At 37.5% G+C, this 22,300-nt stretch overlaps 1 long non-coding RNA gene across 1 annotated transcript in view; it reads left to right on the top strand.

Annotated features, from left to right (window-relative positions):
* The window catches only part of LOC110192156 (uncharacterized), a 128,932-nt gene extending 106,883 nt beyond the window's left edge, over window positions 1-22,049 (top strand). Inside the window, exon 6 of the long non-coding RNA XR_013484541.1 lies at window positions 21,090-22,049. This is a non-coding gene — a long non-coding RNA (uncharacterized LOC110192156). The remainder of the gene's footprint in view (window positions 1-21,089) is intronic.
* The last annotated feature ends 251 nt before the right edge of the window (window positions 22,050-22,300 follow it).

The following is a 22,300-nucleotide window of genomic DNA, read 5'->3' as shown; positions in this document are numbered from 1 at the left end:
GTTAATATAACCCCTCCTTCCTTTTACAGATGAAGAAACTCAGGTACGGAGAAATGTACTTGACTAGGGTCAAGAAGCTAATAAGTCTCTAAAAGGCAAGATACAAATCCAGGTCCTTCTGACTTCAAGTCTACACTCCAGGCAGCCTCCCCTATTGCTGGGGAACTCTAGAAATGATCCTCACTCTTCCTCACATTCCTCAGTGCCTAGGACAATGCTATGTGGTCAGCAAATGTTTCCTGGATTGATTTAAATATTCCTTTGAATGTTGAGCTTCATGCTTTGTTTCAGGAAGAAAGGAAGGAAGGAAGGAAAGAAAGAAAGAAAGGGTTTTTCAGTTGCGAGTGACTCCTAATGACCTATTTGAGAACTTATTGGCAAAGACTGGAGTGGTTTGCCATTTCCTTCTCCAGCTTATTTTAGAGATTAGGAAACTGAGGCAAATAGAGTTAAGTGACTTGCCCAAAGTGACACAGCTATTATGTGCCTGAGGCTGGATTTGAATTCAGGAAGATGAGTCTTCCTGACTCCAGGACCATCGCTCTATCCACTGCACCACCTTACCTATTATATACCAAGTACTCATTACAAATATTATATTTCATCTTCACAACTCTACAAAATAGGTGCTATTATAATCCCCACTTTACAATTGAGGAAACTGAGGCAGACAGGGGTTAAGTGAATTGCCCAGGATTGCAGAGTTAGTAAATGTATGAGGCTGGATTGGAACTCAGGTTTCCTGATTTCAGGCCTTATTCTCTGTCCACTGTACCATCCCAAATTGAAAGTGTTTTCTATCTTCTCAAATGGCTTCAGAGAATTCAGTATGAGTCTTCCTATTGCCCTCATGGAAATCTACTTTTTATTATGTTATTTTTGTTAGTATTTATAAAATGAACCTTTAAGTGATATGCCAATTCCATGAGAGGGGAGACTATGGTTTCCTAATTCTTTGTACCTAACAGAAACTTAATAAATGTTAGTTTCATTTAATTTAACTTAATTATTTTTCTATGAGAAGAGGCAATTTGTCAATGGGGATAGCATGCTGGGTTTTGAGTCGAGAAGATCTGGATTCAAATACTCTCTTACACTAGCTCTTCTATGCACCTGTGGCACATTTCTCGGACTTATGTACCAAGACATACAAGATACGTGGGTTTTAACCTGTATTGATGTAGTGAATCCTTCAGGAGCCCAATTGTTATTGCTAAAATATGTGACATCCTCCAAATAATTTGTATTGCCCTTAATAACTTCCCTTCTTATTCAAGAGATAATGAATGTATCAAATTATAGGAGAGAAGTAGATCCCTTAGCTGATCTCTATGCTGACCTCCCAGGGAAATAATTTCTACCCTGGAAATGCTAAGGCTCCTTGCCATAATCCTCACCACTGAAACTGGGTAGATCTATCTCTTAGACACATATTTAGTACTCAGTAGGTACTCCTTGTTGGAACAATCCCATTTTACCAATAAAAAAATAATGATCTCTACTTATGTAATGACTCATATCAATCATGCTAACAACTTCAGCAAAAGGTTATCTTGGCAATTTATCTGTATCAGTTCTTTCTCACTGTGACCCAGACATTTAGAGATGGAGTTGCAAATGTGTGATTATAACAATTTGGAAGAAAGTGATTACCTTGGTAATACAGTTTCAGTCAGAAAGGAGGGAGGAGAAATGTTTGTTACAGGAGGAAAATACCATGTTGTTTCTGCAGTTCAGTCACAATCACTTTCCCACTATAACTGCATTTTCTTAAAGTCCTAAGACCCCATCTCTCAGACTAGTGAATACAGGTCCCCAGGTGTTCTAGCAGGTATCCAATTGTCGAACATTGAATTTAGCATATAAATAATTAGGTTTGAATCTTGGTTTTTTCCAGTTATTAACAGCATGACTTTGAATATGTCTCTTCACTTTAATTTTTAAAAGTCTCTGCTAATGACCTGCCCAGAGTCACATAGCCGGTGAATTTCCGAACCTGGATTTGAATTCGTCGTTCTAACTCCAGTCCAGTGCTCTTACCCCTGCTCTATCTAGCAGTGATAACATAAAAACTTAAAATAATTTCTCACCCCTTCTACACTATTTTGCAGGAGATGTCCCTAGTCTAAATGGGTAATGAAGGTTATAATCTCAGGAAAGAACAAAGTAGATGTGAGTTTTAAAGTAGGGAAATATTTCATGGGCATTTACTAAAGCTCAATTCCACATAACTAGAATTATTTTACAATCAGTCTCAAAGTTGAAAGAGACATCTAATATCATGTAATTTAATCCCTACTAAGTAAAAACCACCCTTACAACTTCAAAAATAAGTGATCATTTAGCATTTGTTTCAAAACCTCCAATGAGGAGGAGCTCATTCCCTCTTAAGAAAGTCCACACAACTTTGGGAAAATTCTCATTCTTGGGAGGTTTTTGTTAGTTTGTTGGTTGTTTATTTCTTTATTTTGGTTCATTTTTACTTTTGGCTTCTTCCATCAAGGCTTGATCTTCCTGTCTGTAACTTTTACTAATTAATCTTTAGTTCCAAGGCTAAGCAGAAAAATCTTTCCTTCATGCAGTGATCCTTTACATGTTTGACTATCATGCTACCTCTAAGTCTTCCCTTCTCCAAGTAAACATCACTGCTTTCTCACATGAAATTTCATGTGCCACTGTTTCCACTCTTTCTTTTCCTCGCTTCACAGAATGGTGGCAGATCGGTGTTCTCTCATCTATCTGACTTTCCTGTAAAGTAAAAATAGTCACAAGGGGAAAAAGAAAAAAACTCCCACAATTCAGCCCAAAGCATAATAAAAAATACAAAGCAGTCTGGTCCTTTTGGTTGTAGCCCTCAGAGCAGCTCAGAAGTCAATCCGTCTTCTTCATGAAGTTCATTAGGTGTTCATTGGAAGTCTATAGTTCTTTAAGTACAGTACTGCTCTCATTGGCTCCTGACTAGCTTCAGGTTTTACCTGCTGTGAGCAGGCAGGAAAGTTTTCTTGCAAATGTAGTGTGGAAGCTCTCTGACTCTGCAGGGCTGATTGAGAATCAACAGCAGGAGACCACACTTCTCCACAGGTTTGCCCATTCCATTGGTGCTTCCTGAAAGTTTGTTACATTTAACTGAGCAACTATGAACCTTCCCTTGCTGCATTAACCTTTTGTGTGAATTATCCAGTTCTTTGGAAGGTGAGGGTGGTATCCTGGGAAAAATAAAAATAAAAACAGCAGTGTGAGAACCAGGAGATGTGTATTCTGTTTTAGGGTCTATGGTGGACCAACTGTGTGACTTTGGGCAAATAATTTCTAGTCCCAGTGCCTCAAATTTCTTATTCCATAAAACAATTGGACACTGGTCTCTAAAGTCTCTTCCAGAGCTGTCATTTTCTGTTCTCTATGGTAACATCTGTTCTAAAGTCTCTCTAATTCTAACATTCTATGTCTTTAAAACATCTATGTTTTAAGTTTCTCTCAGCTCAAACATTCTTCTTTCTAAGTTCCCTTCTAGCTCTCACATTATATGTTCTTAATACAGTATGCTTCAAAAAGTGCTTGAAATATAGTAAGAACTTCATAATGTTAGTTGACTGACTGAAGAAAATATTGCAATAGTGTATACAGTTATCCTTTCCACATTGTGAGAATTAAGGGTGCAGCATTTCTGCAATCTGGAAAATCCACATAAAAAATTTTGGCCCTCCCTTTGTGTTTTTTTTTAATAATTAATTGTTATTTTTCAACATTTACTTTCATAAGATTTTCAATTTTAAATTTTCTCCCCCTTATTCTCCTCCCCCTCCCCAAGACAGCATGCAGTCCCATATAGGCTCTACTTATATATTCATATTAAACATATTTTAACATTAGTCATGATGTAAATAATAATTAGAACTAATGAGAGGAACCATGAGAAAAAAGAAACAAAACAAAACAACAAAAGAAAAGGAGAGCAAATAGTATGCTTCCTTCTGCATTCACACTCCAAAGTTCTTTCTCTGGATGTGGATAACAGTTTCCATCATGAGTCTTTTGGAGTTGTCTAACATTCGTGCATTGCTGAGAAGAGCTAAGTCTATCAAAGACAGTCATCACACAACGTGGCTGTTACTATATATGATACTCTTTTGGTTTTGCTCATTTCACTCAACATCAGTTTCCAGGTTTTTAAACAACATATTGTAGGATTATGGTACTTAATCCGCTCTGCTATCTGCTTCCGTTTTATGGGAGAGTTCATTCCATTCAAATTCACAATTATGATTACTTTTCTTCCCCTTTACCCTAACTATTTCTTCCCTCCCTTCTATTCACCCCCTCCTTTTTCTTTCCCCTTTCCCCATTTTCTGTAAAATCTGTTATAGTAAGGTTCAAAACAATGCTCATCTCCCTCCCTTCTTTCCCTCTACAATAATAGGTTTTTGTGCCTTTTCATATGAGGTAATTTACCTTTGTCTGCCTCCTCTTTTCTTCTCCCAGAACAATCCCTTTTCACCACTTACTTAGATTTTTTATCATCACATCAAAGTCAACTTATGCCCGCGGCCTCTATCTGTACCTCTTTTAAATGTCATATAATGATAGAGTTCCTAAGAGTTACAAGTGTCATCTTCCTTTGTAGGGATGTAAACAATTTGCCCTTATTAATAACATGTTGTTGTTATTTTCTTTCCTATTTACCTTTTTATGCCTCTCTTGAGTCTTGTATTTGAACAACAAATTTTCTGTTGAGCTCTGATCTTTTTATTAGGAAGGTTTGGAAGTCCCCTATTTCATTAAATATCCATCTCCTCCCCTGAAAGATTATGCTCCATTTTGCTGTGTAGTTGATCCTTGATTGTAATCCAAGCTCCTTTGCCTTACAGAATATCATATTCCATGTCCTATGATATTTTAATGTAGACCCTGCACAGTGCTGCATAATCCTGACTGTGGTTCCATCGATATTTTAATTGTTTCTTCCTGGCTGCTTGCAGTATTTTCTCTTTGACCTGGTAATTTTGGAATTTGGCTACAATATTTCTTGGTGTTTACAATTTGGGATCTCTTTCAGGAAATAATTGGTAGATCCTTTCAATGACTATTTTACCTTCTGGTTCTAGGACGTCAGGGCAGTTTCCCTTGATAATTTCCTGAAAGATGCCGTCCAGGCTTTTCTTTTCATCATGGTTTTCAGATAGACCAATAATTTTTAAATTCTCTCCTGGATCTATTCTCCAGGTCAGTTGTTTTACCAATGAGATATTTTACATTTTCTTCTATATTTTCATTCTTTTGTTTCTGTTTGACTGATTCTTGATATCTCATAGAGTCATTAGCTTCCACTTGCCCAATTCTAATTTTTAACCAATTGTTGCCTTCTATTAGATTTTGTACCTCCTTTTCCATTTGGCCAATTTTATTTTTTAAGGGGTTGATTTCTTTAGTATACTTTTTTCTATTTGGCCAATTGTATTTTTTAAGGATTTGTTTTCTTTAGTGTACTTTTTTTTTTGGACCAAGTGTATTTTTAAGGACTTTTTTTCCTACAATCATTTTTTGTCCTTTTTTCCAAGCTATTGACTCTCTCTTGCATACCTCTCATTTCCTTTCCCAATTTTTCTTCCACCTCTCTCATCCTATTTCTCTATTAGGTAAGTTGCATTTCTTCTACCTCCCTTATTTGATTTTTTAAATCCTTCTTGAGCTCTTTCAAGAAGGCTTTCTGGGTTTGAGACCAGTTCACATTCCCCTTTGAGGTTTCTGATGTGGGTATATTGACAATGTTGTCCCCATCTGAATTTGTGCCCTGATCTTCTCTGTTCTAATAATAAGAATCTAAGGTGATTGTCCGTTTCTGCTTTCTGCTCATGGTGTTTGCCTATTCCCTGGCATTTAAAGTTGAGCTCTCCTGCTGTAGCTCAGGGGGTACTGACCAAAGTTTCTTGTTCTGGGAGCCTGGGACCTGGTCACTGGCTTTGTGTGCTGGGAACTCAGGTACTGGCAACTGTAGGCTGTAGGTGTCTGGCAGCTTACTTGGTGCTGAGCTGGAGTCAGCAACCCTGGAGCTCTCGGGGTGCAGGTGGAGAGTCTGGCTCTTAGGGAATGCATTCTCACCCAGAGTTCTTTAAAACACTCGAATGTTTGGTTGCTGGAGAATGTCCACCAGCTTGGAGTTTGCTGAAGCGCTGGGAGAATTGGCTGCTGGAGATTGCCAGTGCATGTGGTGGTTTTCTGAGCTGGTGTTTGCCAGTTCCCCTGCCTGTGCTGAGTCACCTGGGGAGTCCTGGTGTTGGTACTTGCCTGCTTCACCACCCTGGGGCTCAGGACAACCCCTGGTTTGTTGAGGTGGGGCTTGCCACTGGCCTGCTGGGACACTTCCCATCCTGTACTGCTCCCCCTCCCCCAGAGTGAGAAGGGCCTTTCCCATTAATCCTCCACACTTCCTACGCTACAAGACTGCTGCACCCCATCCTTCTGCTGGCTCAGCTGTTCCAGGGATTTTTCTGGGGTGATTGAGGGAGGATGGGAGTGATCTATTTCTGACTCTGCCATCTTGGCTCCCAGAAGTCCCGGGCCTCCCTTTGTACCAGATAATAAGTCTGAATTTTTTTTCTTTGTCTTTTATGAGGTGTTTATAGAATCTTATTGTAAAATTTGGATTAAGTATTTGGTCATAGGCTCTGTGTCATCTGCTGGACTTTGCATGTTGTTGTAGCTTCCACAAAACTCCCCAAAATTTCTTTTTAACTTTCTTGTGCTGACCTATGATATGTCAAAACTGAGATGGAGAAAGTAGCAAAGTGAAGGGGATAACTGTAATTAATAATCAATAAATATTTTAAGCACCTACTATGTGCCAGGCACTATGCTAAGCACTAAGGATACAAATATAAAAACAGACAGCCCCTTCCCTCAAGAAGCTTACAACCTAATGAAGACAATACACAAAAGAAAGCTGAAAAGCTAGGGGTGGGAGGATAATCAACAGGAGAAGCCAAGGATGTCCTAGAATAGTGCAGCCAGATAGGAAGTAAAGAGATGTTCTGAACTGAAATCCCCCTTTAAATGAATGCTTTGAGTTTTGTGGTTTCAGCCTTCAATTAGAGAGACAGAAGCTAATGATGAGATAGAGTACTAGAGCTGGTGGAATTTTGTAGAATGATGAGTTTTTCCTCAATAAATGAGCTTCCTGGGGCATGACTGAGAAGTCAGACATGTCCCAGAGTAGTGCAGCCAGGTGAGAAATGAGAAATAAAGAGACTATTTATTGGAAGTGTATTTATGCTGATATTTTGCCTTCTGTATATGAGATCTGATGATACTAGTAAGTGAGGCAAGCTGAGCTGTCAATCATCCCTTGAGCCAAAAAACCTATTTGAGTATGCTGGAACAAATCACTCCATCCCACATGTTCATAAGTAGAGCTTTCTTACTCCCCTTCACAGGTGATGGTTTTCCTTTTCCAGGTAACTCATTCCCTTTCTTTTCATGGGAAGGTGGCTGTCACTTCAAACACTGGAGTGTCAGATTGTAACAGACAAGTTGAGGGGCAGGAAAGGAAAAGAAAATTTCCTTGCATTACAACTTTGCAAGTTGCACCCTCAGGCTTATGCCAGCCTGAGGCATGTTTAAACTTGGCATGTCTTTATACCAGGTCCTTCACAGATATGCAAAGTATAATACTGACCTCCCTACTTTTCCACACTATTCTAAGTTAGCACCAATTCAAATCATCAAGAAGCATTTGTTAAGAGCTTACTATATGACAGACACTGTACAAAGTGCTAGGAACACAAATGTCCCTGTTCTCAGGGAACTTATATTCTAATAGAAAAAAGACAATAAATATATGAAAACTAAAAAGTAGGAGAGAGGAGGGAGGAAGTACCTGCAAAGCAACATGGTAGAAATAATCTGGACAGTCAAGGAGAAGAGCCCAGAATGGAATGAAGACATGGCTGGCCTGGGAGCTTTCTTTTTTTTTTAATAGTATTTTATTTTTTCCCAATTATATGTCAATGCAATTTTTAACATTCATTTTTACAAGATTTTGAGTTCTAAATTTCCCAATTATATGTCAATGCAATTTTTAACATTCATTTTTACAAGATTTTGAGTTCCAAATTTCTCTCCCTCTCTCCCTCCCCTCTCCTCCCCTCTTCCTAAAATAGTAAGCAATTTGATATAGGTTATATATGTGCAATTATATAAAACATATTTGCTTATTAGTCAGTTACAAAAGAAGAAACAGATCAAAAGAAAACAAACACAAAAGTAAGCGAAAATAGTATGCTTTGATATGCATTCAGAGTCCATCAGTTCTTTATCTGGATGTGGATAGCATTTTCTATCTTGAGTCCTTTGTACAAAGTACAAATACTTGTCTTAGATCACTTTGTTGCTGAGAAAAGTTATTCATAGTTGATCGTCTCACAATGTTGCTGACACTGTGTACAGTGTTTTCTTGGTTCAGCTCATTTCACTTCAACATCAGTTGATACAAATCTTTTCAGGTTTTTCTGAAATCTATCTGCTGATCATATCTTATTGGAAAATAGTATTCCATTACATTCCTATACCACGACTCATTTAGCTGTTTCCCAACTGAGGGGCCTCCTCACAATTTCCAAAATTTTACCACCAAAAAAAGAGCTGCTATAAATATTTTTTCACATGTAGGTCCTTTTCCCTTTTTTATGATCTTTTTGGGATATAGACCTAGTGGCAGTACTGCTGCCTTTTGGGCAGAGTTCCAAATTACTCTCCAGAATGATTAGGTCAGTTCACAACTCCACCAATTGGGCATTAATGTCTCAATTTTCCCACATCCTCTCCAACATTCATAATTCACATTTTTTGTCATATTAGCCAATTGATAGGCCTATGGTAGTACCTCAGAGTTGTTTTAATTTACATTTCCCTAATCAAAAGTGGTTTAAAGCACTTCTTCATATGCCTATAGATAACTTTGATCTCTTCATCTGAAAACTTCCTGTTCATATCTTTTGACCATTTATCAATTGTATTCTTATAACTTTGACTAACTTCTCTATATATTTGAGAAATGAGGCATTTAGTAGACACACTTGCTGTAAAGATTGTTTCTTAGCTTTTTGCTTTCCTTCTAATCTTGCTTGAATTGGTTTTGTTTGTGTAATTTTTTAAAATTTAATATAATCAAAATTATCTATTTTATGTTTCATAATGCTCAGTATCTCTTGTTTGGTCTTGAATCTTTTCTTCTCCATAGATCTGACAGGTAGACTATTCCTTGCTTTTCTAATTTACTTGTGGTGTCTACCTTTATGTCTAAATCATGCACCATTTTAACCTTACCTTGGTGTAGAGTGTAAGATGTTGGTCTATACCTAGTTTGTGCCCTAACATTTTCCAATTTTTCCTAGCAGTGTTTGTCAATAATGAGTTCTTATCCCAAAGACTGGGGTCCTTGGGTTTATCAAAAACTAGGTTACTAAGGTCATTGACTACTGTGTCTTATGTACCTAATCTATACCACTGATCCACTATTCTATTTCTTAGCCAGCACCAGATAGTTTTGTTAATTACTGCTGTATAATATAGTTTGAGATCTAGTATTGCTAGGCCCTTTCCTTTGTATTCTTTTTTCATTAATTCCCTTGATATTCTTGACTTTTTGTTCTTCCCAATGAATTTTGTTGTTATTTTTTCTAGATCTATCAAATAGCTTTTTGGCAGTTTGATTGGTGTGGCACTATAGGGCAAAATTGTCATTTTTATTATATTGGCTCAGCCTATTCATGAACGATTGATATTTTTCCAGTTGTTTAGATCTGACTTTATTTGTGTGAAGAGTATTTTATAGCTGTGTTCATATAGTTCCTGGGTTTGTCTTGGCAGGTAGACCCCTCAAGTATTTAATATTGTTTGCAATTATTTTAAATGGAATTTCTCTTTCTATATCTTGCTGCTGAGCCTTGCTAGTCCTATAAAGAAATGCTGATGATTTATGTGGGCTTATCTTATATCCTGCAACTTTGCTAAAGTTATTAATTATTTCAAGTAGTTTTTAGTTAATTCTCTGGGATTCTCTAAGTATACTATCATATCATTTGCAGAGTGATAGTTTTGTTTTTTCATTGCCTATTCTAATTTCTTTAGCTTCTTTTTCTTTCTCTTATTGCTATAGCTAACATTTCTAGTACTATATTGAATAGCAGTGGTGATAATGTGTATCCTTGCTTCACCCCTGATTGTACCGGAATGGCTTCTTGCTTATCCCCACTACAGATAATGCTTGCTGGTGGTTTTAGATAGATACTGCTTACCATTTTGGGTAACGTTCTCTTTATTCCTATGTCCTCAATTGTTTTTAATAGGAATGGATGCTGTATTTTTCAGAAATAATCATATGGTTTCTGTTGGTTTTGTTATTGATATGTTCAATTATGTTGATAATTTTCCTAATATTGAACCAACTTTGCATACTTGGTATAAATACTACCTGGTCATAGTATATAATCCTTGTGATATATTGCTGTAATTTTCTTATTAGTATTTTGTTCAAAATTTTTGCAGCAATATTCATTAGGGAAATTGGTCTATAATTTTCTTTCTCTGTTTTAGCTCTTCAATTATCAGTGACATATTTGTGTCATAAAAAGAGTTTGTCAGGACTCTTTCTTCATGTATTTTTCCAAATAGCTGGTATGGTATTGGAATTAATTGTTCTTCAAATGTTGGTACAATTCACTTATGAATTTATCTGGTCCTGGGGATTTTTTCTTAGGGAGTTCATTAATGACTTGTTCAATTTCTTTTTTTTTTTAAGGCAATTGGGAGTAAGTGACTTGCCCAGGGTCACACAGCTAGTAAGTATCAAGTGTTTTGGTCTGAGGCCGGATTTGAACTCAGGTCTTCCTGACTTCAGGGCCAGTGCTCTATCCACTACACCACCTAGCTGCCCTTTGATTTCTTTTTTTAAGATGGGCTATTTAGGCATTCTATTTCTAGATCTGTTAATCTGAGTAATTTATATTTTTGTAAACATTCGTTGATTTTGGTCAGATTTATTGGCATATAATTAGGCAAAATATTTCTTAGTAATTGCTTTAATTTCTTCTGCACTGGTGGTGATTCCACCCTTTTAATTTTTGGTGCTCTATATTTGTTTTTTTTTCCTTCTTTTATTAAAATCCATTTAAAGGTTTATATATTTTATTGTTGTTGTTTCATAAAACCAGCTCTTAGTTTTATTTATTAGTTCAATAGTTTTCTTACTTTCAATTTTATTAATCTCTCCTTTGATCTTCAGAATTTTTAATTTGGTACTTAATTGGGGATTTTAATTTGTTCTTTTTTCTGTTGTTTTGTTGTTGTTGTTGTTGTTGTTGTTGTTGCCTGCCCAATTCATTGATCTGTTCTTTTTCTATTTTGTTGATTTAAGAATTTAGAGAGAAATTTTCCCCTAAGTACTGCTTTGGCTGAATCCCATATATTTTGTTATGTTGGCCATTCTCTTTAATGAAATTATTGATTGTTTTATGATTTGTTCTTTTATCTACTTATTCTTTAGGATTAGGTTATTTAGTTTCCAATTTATTTTTAATCTATTTTTTCACTGCCCTTTGTTGAAGATAATTTTTATTGCATTATGCTCCAAAAAGAGTACATTTAGTATTTCTTTCTACATTTGATTTTGAGGCTTTTGTGCCCTAACACATCTTCAGTTTTTGTGTATGTGCCATGTCTACTAATAAAAGGCATATTTCTTTCTGTTCCTGTTCAGTTTTCTCTAAGGTCTGTCATATCTAACTTTTCTAATATTCTATTTACTTCCTTAGTTTCTTTCTTGTTTATTTTTAATGGATTTATCGAGTTCTGAGAGGAGACAGTTGAGGTCCCTTACTAGTACAGTTTCGCTGTCTATTTCTTCCTGTAACTCACTTAAATTCTCCTTTAAGAATTTCGATGATATATCAGCTGGTGCATATATCTTTAGTATTGTTATTGCTTTATTGTCTATGGCACCTTTAACAAGATGTAGTTTCCTTACTTATGTCTTTTAATTAGTCCTATTTTTGCTTTCATTTTGTCTGAGATCAGGATTGCCACCCCTGGTTTTTTTTGTTTTGTTTTGTTTTGTTTTTACTTCAGCAAAATCATAATAGATTATGCTCCAGTCCCCTACCTTTATTCTGTGTGTCTCTCTACTTCGAGTGTGTTTCTTGTAAACCACATATTGTAGGATTCCGGTTTTTGATCCACTCAGCTATCTGCTTCTGTTTTATGGGAGAATTCATATCATTCACATTCACAGTTATGATTACTAACTGTGTGTTTCCCTCCATTGTATTTTTCCCCCTTTTTGTCCTCTCTCTCCTGTCATCCTTTCCTTCACCAGTGTTTTGCTTCTGTCTACCACTTCCCGCAATGTACCCTCCCTTCTTTCAGTCCCCCCTCACCCTTTACTCAATCTCCTTCCATCCTAATTCCCTATTGGGTAAGATAGATTTCTATATTAAACTGATTATATATATATTATTCCCTCTTTGAATTTGACTTTGATCCAATACTGATGAGAATAAGGTTCAAGCAATGCCCATCACCCACCCTTCCATCTTCCCCTCCACTGTAATAGGTCTTTCATGCCTCTTCATGTGAAATGATTTGCCCTATTCTACCTCTTCCTTCTTTCTGCACCAAGTGTACTCCTCTTTCTCATTCCTTAATTTTTTTATGTCATTCTCCCAAATTTACCTTATACCCACACCTTCTATCTACTTTTATTCCTTCTAGCTGTACTATTAGTGATACAATTTTTAAGAATTCAAGTATCATTTTCCCATGTAGGGATGTAAACAGTTCAGTTCCATCGAATCCCTTATATTTTCTTTTCCCTTTTTACATTTTTATGCTTCTCCTGGGTATTGATTTTGGAGATCAAATTTTTTGCTCAGTTCTGGTCTTCTGATCATGAAAACTTGAAATCCTTTTATTTCATTGAATGACCTTTTTTTTTCCCCTTGGAGTATTATGCTAAATTTTGCTGAATAGGGGATTCTTGGTTGTAGCCCTAACTCCTTTGCCTTCCAGAATATTATGTTCTATGACCTCCAGTCCTTTAATGTTGTAGCTGCTAAGTCCTGTGTAATCCTGATTGTGACTCCCCAATATTTGAATTTTTCTCTTCTAACCACTTGCAGTATTTTCCTTGACCTGATAGTTCTGTAATTTGTCTATAATGTTCCTTGGGGGGGTTATTTTGGGATTTCTTTCCTGAGGTGATCGGTGGATTCTTTCAGTGCCTGTTTTGCCCTCTGGTTCCAGGATACTAGGGCAATTTTCCTTGAAAATTTCTTGAAAGATGCTCTCCAGATCCTCCTTTTGATTATGGCTTTCAGGTAATTCAATTATTCTGACATTGTCTCTCCTGGATCTCATTTCCAGGTCAGTTGTTTTTTCCATGGAGGTATTTTAATATTTTCTTCTCTTTTTTTTCATTCTTATTAATTTGTTTGATTAATTCTTGATGTTTCAAAGAGACATTAGCTTCCACTTGCCCAATACTAACTTTTAAGGAGTTGTTTTCCTCAGTTAGCTTTTTACCTCCTTTTCCATTTGGCCAATTGTACTTTTCAAGGAGTTGTTTTCTTCAGTAGATTTTTGTATCTCCTTTTCCATTTGGCAAATTCTGCTTTTTAAGCAGTTGTTCTCTTTTTCCAAGATGTTGACTCTTTTTTCATAATTCTCTTACATCACTCTCATTTCTTTCCCCAATTTTTCTTTTACACCTCTTATTTGATTTTAAGCTCTTTTTGAGCTCTTCCATGAGTCGTTCCTGGCCTTGAGGCCACTTCCTGTTTTTCTTTGGGGTTTACCCATAGGTGTTTTGACATTTTCGGCCTTTTCTGAGTTTGTGTCTTGATCTTCTTGACATTTTTGGCCTCTTCTGAGTTTGTGTCACCATAATAATTTTCTATGGTCAGATTCTTTTTTTGTTATTGGTTTTTGCTCATCTTTTCTGCCTTTTTCCTTTCTTTTAAATTAGCTCTTCTCCTGGGTAGAAAGGGCACTGTCTCAGGCTTCTTGTGCTAGGAGCTTCAGGCCCTAGCTATTTACCTGGTGCTGCACTGATGTTGCCTCGAGGCCTACGGGGGAACTCTAGTGTCAGGTGCTGTGCTAAGGGGGTGAAGTAAGGGGTGGCTGGCACTGCTGGAGGCCATACAGGTCTAGCAGCTCACCTGGTGTTGAGCCAGTGTCCCAGTGCTGGTGTCTGGCATGCGTTGAGGCCCATTGGGTGTTCCTGTGTTGGCTTCTGCCTGTTTTTCTGAGCTACATTGAAGCATGTGGTAGTCCCAGGGCTGGTAGCTACCTGTTTGCCTAGCTATGCTGGGTTATGTGTGGGGTCCTGGAGCTGGTGTCTGTACATTTGTTTAGGCTCCTGCAGGGTTGGAATCTACTTATTTGCCCAGGGTTAAGCTGGTGCACATGGCAGTCTGGCACTAGAAGCTCCCTGCTTGCCCAGGGCTAAGCTGAAATATGTGGCAGTTCTCGGAGCTAGAGGCTGCCCATTCACCTGGCTGTGCTGAGACATGTGGGGGGTCCTGATGTTGGCATTTGCCTGCTCCAGCACACTGGGGTTTAGGATCTCTGGCTGGTTTGCTGAGGTGTGGCTTGCTGTGGCCTTGCTGTTCTGTACTACACTGTACAACACTTCCTGTTCTGTACTACACTCCTGTTTTACCTGAATGAGACAGACCTTTTGTGTGAATCTTCCAAGTTTCTTGAATTAGAAGACTATCTCACTCCATCTTTTTGTTGGTTCCATAGTTCCAGGATTTGTTCTGGGGTGCTATTTTTTGGTTGTTTGCAGGTGAGTATAAGAGTTATGGCGATTTCATGCTTATTCTGCAATCATGACTCCTGGAAATCCCCTAAGAGATATTTTAAAAGGCTGGAAACTTTCTTAAAGTGAAGGTCCTGGGATGACCTAACTGATTAGGGGAAGTAGCCACAGGGAACAGAGTTAACTTGCAGGATGAGGAAATTGCTGTGGCATAGTAGAGAAAGTCTAGAAAGTCAAGGCTAGAGCTTGATGAATAATGAAGCCAAATCTCTAGGACTCACAAGAATTAAATACAACTGAATCCTTTCCTGTGTGGACTCTAAAATAGCAGTTTAGCAGTTCTGCCAGCCAATAGGGCTTTATGGGAGGTAAGCAAAATCTAAATAGAATGTAATGGTTAAAGAATTAACAAGCAACCACAAAAGGGACAAGAGACTTTGCTATAAGGTGAAAAGAATCCCAAATTCAGTCCTAACTCTGGGGCCAGCTCTCACTACTATGGAGCTATAGGTTCCTGACACTTGCCCTCTTGTTGATGGCCAATTACATCACAATTACATCAATTCTGATTTTCCAGTAGGCCTTTGTGGCTTATGTCTCAGAAGCTTTTCCCAGCGATGGTTTGTAGGTATCTCTCTGATTGTCATGCATGGCTTTCTCCACCATTCACCATTCTGCTCACCTTCATCCCACCACCACCTTCTCTCTGTTGCTTGGTTTTTCTGGTTCTCCAAGATCAGGGCCCCCCAAAAAAGGCAGCAAAGCTAAGCCCATGGAATTCTGGGAAAGCTGTCCAGCTACAAGTAGCATGCTGGCTCCTTCTGTGTGACCAACCTAGATTCAGATATGGAGAGAGAGAGGAGAAATAGAGAGAGACAAAGACAGAGAGACAGAGAGAACAACAATGCTTCTGTGCATTTATATAATGCTTTAGAATTTATACAACACTTTTATGTCCATCTTCTCATATGATGCTCTGGACAACCCTGAAAAGTAAACAAAGTAGCCATTGCTTCCCATTTCACAGATGAGAAAATTGACTCTACCCACGAATAAGATACTTAGTTTTGTTTTGATTTGATGTTTCTTTCCTTTCTCTAGTAATGGGGCTATGGGTTTACCCTGAACCATCCATAGTTTCTCATCTGGTTGGGTGTAGTTTGTGGTCAATGAGAAGCACTAAATTGAGTAGCTTAGTCAAACCTATAGCCTTAGTTTCATTAAGGAAGTGCAGCAGCAAAGCAAACTATTGATAAGTGGACAGAAAGATGTGCCATGCTAGGATCCAAAGTTTAACTTTGGTTTGTTTTCTTTTCAAAATTACACATTAATGTGACTGAACATTAAACATTATACAGTGCATTTAAACAGTTCTTACTAACAGCTCGAGTACAGTTTGCTGAGAGCTCAGTGTGAGGCAGATATTTTTGTGTTGTCATTTTTATTTGTCATTTTCTCAAATCCATTACTAAAGCACAATAGAAATCTGAAGGATACTGGGAAATACCAGAGGATCTGAACTGAAGCAGCTCTTGCCCAATTTAGGAAGTTAAGGAATTCTGTCCATAAGATGCAAATCTTAGAGAGCATTGAGTCTGATCCCCCCTACTTTATAAACCAGAATACAGAAAGCCTATAAGAGAGCTCAGATTCAAGCTCTTTAAGGGCAGAGATTCTTATTCATATTGTTTTGTTTGCTTGTGTTGTTGACTCCAAGCACCTAGAATAATGCCTTGTACACAGTCTAACTTTTGGTTAAATTGAATTGAATTAAAGTGAAATGAAGTTAATTTTTCTGGCTCCAAATCCAGCATTCTTACCTCTAAGCCATTCTACCAGTGTAGGTATCAGAGGATGATTTGCAAGAGCTTAAAAAAAAAAAAGCACTTCAATTCAGCTAAGATAGGTAGAGAATAGAAAAGGACTTGAGTTGAGGACCAAGGAGCATAGTAAGTGCTATTAGGCATTGCTCACTTGTTATTATATAATAACAGATCAGTTCAATAGTACTTTGCAATTTACAAAACATTTTCCTCACCACAATTCTGAGTAGATAATGAAAGCTATTATTATTCCCATTTTATTGATGAAGAAAACAAAGTTTAGAAATAGGATGCTTCTAATAGAAGGTAAACCCATTATGTTGATTTCCTATTGCCTTTTATCTTTTATAAACATCTTGCTCTTTCCAGGCTTACCTTAGTTTTTAATTTATCCTAAATTTGATATGAATCATCAATGCAACCAAACTTACTTTGCAACTATTTGTGTTTCAATAAATTAAACGTCACAACTGCTTTTGAGAAATTCCCTCTAAGTCAATTTGGGTTACGTTTGTCTGCTCATTTTCATTCATATTTGCATTTATGTACATTGCATACATTCACTTTTCCTTTCAGCTTTTGTATTTTGCTTTGCATTATTTCAAAAAAAAAACTTGTGTAGATTTATCTATATTCCTTGTTCCTGTTAATCTTAATTGCATTATGGTATTCCATTATATTCGTGCACCACAATTTTTTGATGCATTCTCTCATTGTAGGATATTTGGGTTGCTTCCAGTTTCCTGTAATTACAAATAATGCTGCTATAAAAAATCTTTAAAGGGATGGTTCTTTTTATTTTCTTTGTGATAATATTCTCAAGGTATATTCCCAGCAATGTAATTATTGACTCAAAGGGTATGGTTATTTTAGAAACTTTTACTGTGCACTGTCAAATTTCTTTCCAAAATGAGTCTATTAGTTTTCAGATCTGCCACCATTAAGTCACTATCTCTTTCTCCAGCGGGCATATTTCTTAAAGATGCAAGTTTCGCATCACTTTTCAATGTCCTCTCCTCCGTCTATATTTTCCTCTTCAGGTGGCTGGTGCTTTCTGTTCTTCCTTCCTTTTCCCTTGCCCAAATCTGCCTAGAGAAAAGGTCCTGATGAACTTATTTACACTACAATGTAAGCAAATAAGGCTCCAAGCACTATCTTGCCCATAGGCTATTTGCATTTTAACAGCTCAGAAATAAGGTTTTTTGGCTGGTGCCCCCATTTTTCCATAGGAAGCTCGGAGGAGGAGGATTTACCTCAAACTGGGAAGAAATAGCAGTTGAACTGTATAGGCACAAAGCAACAACTCAAGCCAACAGACTGAAGGTTCAAGGTCTATCACACACACACACACACACACACACACACACACACATACACATACACATATATACAGAGAGACATAGAGAGAGAGACACACACAGAGAGATACAGAGAGAGACAGAAAGAGAGAGAGAGAGAGAAGAGAGAGAGAGAGAGAGAGAGAGAGAGAGAGAGAGAGAGAGAGAGAGAGAGAGAGAGAGAGAGAGAGAGAGTTACCAACTGCGAGTAAATGTTAGCCCAGAACAGGAAGATTTCTTTGAAACAGCTAGCTGGCTCAGTAGACAGAATGCTAGGCCTCAAGTAGGTAGACCTGAGTTCAAACGTGACCTCAAACACTTACTAGCTGTGTGGCTGTGTGGCCCAGGGTGAATCATTTAACTTTTCTATGCCTATTTCTTCATCTGTAAAATGAGGATAATAATAGCACTACCTTACGGGGTTAATGTAAGAATCAAATAAGAGAACATTGGTAAACTGTCTAGCACATAGTAGGTACTTCAAAATATTTGTTTCCTCTTCTCTTCCCTGCCCCTTTTTGCTAGTGTTTAAAGGCTAGTCCATCCTACTAAAGTTTAAAGTCCTCGAAGAAGGGAGAGGTAATGAACCAAGTAATGGTAGAGTGTGGATGCCAGAACTTAGCTTTCCTTAGCTGCTTTCACTAAGTGTCAAATTGGGTTTGTGCCACTATTTTGTTTCCAGGAGAAGCATGGTATTCCCCTTGGAGATCTTGGGCGCAGAAAATCAGGCAATTAGGTGGTTCAGTAGTTAGAGTACTAGACTTGGAGTGAGAATTCAGTTCAAATCCTGCCTCTGGCACTAAATAGCCATGTGACCCTGTGTAAGTCACTTAACCACTCTCAGTCTAAGTTTACTTATTTGTAAAATGGAGGTAATAATGGCACCTGACTTACAGATTTGATGTAAAGCTTACATGAAATAATACATGTAAAGTACTTTGGAAACCTTTAACAAGGGATTGGATGGTAATGATTATCTCACAAATCCTGTCAGAGATACATCTTTGACACTGTTTTTGGAGCAATCAGGATGTTTGGATGTCAGGAGCAAAGTGGGAGACTGTCTCTCCCAGACATTCTCTCAAGTTTATTTTCCTTAATTTAACTCCTCTTTCAGCCTGAGACTATCTCTAATTCAAGTTAACCTTATCAGACATTGAAAACATATTGCACATTACATTACTCAGACTAATTCCTATTTTAGATCAGGAACAGTTAAAGGAAAAGTTAAGGTACTTATTAAAGGGAGTGAAGAATGATTTAGCTGCACAGGAAAGTTAAGGAGAGGGCTGTCCTTGGGGGAAAAAAGTCTCATTGAGGAGATTTAGATAACTAGAGGGAATCAGGATTCTGATAGTAAATATTTAACAGAATGACACACTTTTAAATTTTAATCTTCAAGATTAGCATTTTCTCCATCACTTTCTAAAATCTAGACATTCACCAAAACAATAAATCAAGTCAGATTTGTAGTATTTTCCAATTTCCAAGGTGTGAATGCTCACACTGAAAATTTAACAATGGGCTCTCTCAAGATGGTCCCAGTACACACCTAGGGGGAAGCATCAAAGAACTGGAAACCTAAAAGGGTCTCAACTTTGCATCTGCTCCTCTACTCCAAGGAATAGGATTGCCCTTCCAGCATAAGCTCATCACTTTTAATCTCATGGTTGTAGGGCGGTTGTTTTTCAGTTGTGTCCCACTGTGACCCCATTTGGGGTTTTCTTGGCAAAGACACTGGAGTGGTCTGCCATTTCCTTCTCCAGATAATTTGACAGATGAGAAAACTGAGGCAAACAGGGTTGTGATTTGCCCAGGGTCACACAGTTAGGAAGTATCTGAGGCTAGATTTGAAATCAGGAAGATGAGTGTTTCTGACTTCAGGCCAGGCACTCTATTCACTGAGCCACCTAGCTGCCCCCATCACACTCTATTATCTGTCAATTTCATCGGGAAGGGAAGGGAAGAGAAGGGAAGGTTAGGGAAGGAATGGAAAGCCAAATGGTAATACTTATCTCAGGATATACCCCTGCAAACCCATTAAAACATATATAACCCAATGCTCTGTGAATGACTATGCTACCTGTGGTACCTTATGAAAATTCCTTATCTATAGAATGATGGGGTTGGTCTTCATAATCTTGGTAATTGCTTCTAGCTTTAGAATATCAATCAATTGGTCAAAGATATTTATTAAGTGTTTACCATGTGCCAGTCCCTGGGCCATATGTTGAAGATAAAAAGAAAAGCAAAAGAAAATCTCTGCTCTCAAGGATCCCATGTATGTTCTTCTGTCATTATTTGTCAAATAAAGAAGTTGGACTAGCTAATAATAATAATAATGGCTTGCATTTATGTAGCAGTCTGAGTTTTCCAAAGTTCTTTACACAGATCTCATTTGATCCTCACAATAACCTTATGAAGTAGTTGCTATTACTATCCTTATTTTACTTATGAGGAAAAAGGTCAGATGCCCGGGGTCACACACCTAAAAAGTGTCTTGAACTCAGGTCTTCCTGACTCCAAGTCCACTGTACCACCTAGCTGGCCTCTGCTGTTTCTTCCCAAGCTAGTCCTATTGTTCTCTAATTCTATTATCCTAATATTATGTAATTATATGTAACTACTCTAGGCACAAATGAAAAGGCCTATTTATTCGCAGACTCCCTTTAAAGGGTTATTCAAAACAATGGCCATGCCTAACTTGCCATCTTAAAAGGAATACAAGTTTTTCAACAGAGATCCTGGCATACTTACCTAGACTTTTGCATCCACTCCCATTTATTTTAAGAACACTAGCCTAGAAGGAAGAAGATGCGAATTCTATTCCTACTTCTACTAAGTGATCTTGTACAAATCATCTGTCTCTGGATCTCAGTTTGCCCATCTGTAAAACAAAAAGCTTAAACTGAATTATCTCCAAGGTCTCTTTCTAGTTCTAACTTTCAATAATATGATTTAGTATTCTATGTTCTAAGCCTCAGTCCAGCTCTTACACTGAGATATTCCATGTTTTAAAGTCCCTTCTGGCTCTTACATTCTATCTTCTAACATGTATTTTGGGTGCCATCCATACTAAATCCTCTATAAACCTAATTATGGTACTTTTTTTTTTTACAGAATTTTACCAATGTATAGTTTTCTGTCATGCACACGTCATTCTAACCCACTCGAAGAAAAAAAAAAGAATTCCCACAAAATGAGGGAAATGCTGTGAACCTTTAATGATTGAAAAATTCACAAACCTACGAGCTCTTGGAATGGGATTTATCAGATGGTAAAATAATAATACATTTTCCCCTTTACTGATTAATGTGTCTGTCATACTGTGAAGGAAATAGTGAGGAGAGTGAAATGTGACTATTTGGTATCTCTATGCTATGTGTGTTGGTGTGTGGACAGAATGACGGGGAAGACCTCCAGGGATCTTAGCCATATTCCTCCACAATAGAATATATTACATAACTCTTCCTCATTGAACTGTGATTATAACCAAGTCACCTTCATAAACAGGAATACGGTGAAACTAATTAGGTGCTGACAAAAAGCAAATATTGTACTCCTAATTAGAACTTCTCCTGCTTGAAACCCTGCTTTGTTACTGATATTCCAGTGTGAATGATGTGTGAATCATAACAGCACCTTACAGAGCAGGCTCTGAAGGATGAAAAAGACAGGCGCAGTGTCACAGTTGATGAATACCTTTGGAAAGCTCTCCTAATCTGGAGTCAATGAAATGCAATCCCCCAAACAGCTGCTTTGACTGATTTGTATACTGGCATAATTAGGCACAAAAATGGTCCGTGGGCACATTCTCCACATTCGTTTGTTGCTATAGCTCTCAGATCACTCCCTCTTTCTACTTAACAGGTTGCTTACCCCAGTGAGGTCTGAATATTTAGCAGGACCAGAGAAAGGAATGCAAAGGGCAACTGGAATTTGATCATTTGGTAGCCTTTGGTCAGTTACTGCCCTAATTCCTAAATAGATTAATAGAAAGATAGATATTGATATAATAAATATAAAAATATGTAACGTCTATAGATATATAGGCATTTGCCGAACAAATATATATTTATGTAACAGACATCTATTATTATAAGATATGTTTTATTTTAATATGATGATTGTTTATACTATAATATTTGTATAATAAATATCTATATAGATCTATCTTTGCTGTCTAATTCTATCTAAAAGACAGTGTGAAATAATAAGGGACTGGGCTTGGGAGATGTGAAAGGGATGGGGGGAAGGGGGACTACATAGGGTTATGCTGGGTAAGTATCAATAAGCTATTGGAAAAAGGGAATGGGTTACTGGTATGTATC

This window comes from Phascolarctos cinereus, unplaced genomic scaffold (assembly GCF_003287225.1).
Source record: "Phascolarctos cinereus isolate Bilbo 61053 unplaced genomic scaffold, phaCin_HiC Scaffold_2;HRSCAF=192, whole genome shotgun sequence".
NCBI classification, from domain to species: domain Eukaryota; kingdom Metazoa; phylum Chordata; class Mammalia; order Diprotodontia; family Phascolarctidae; genus Phascolarctos; species Phascolarctos cinereus.
The sequence above is the reverse complement of the archived record's forward strand: the minus strand, read 5'-3'. Positions and strand labels throughout refer to the sequence as shown.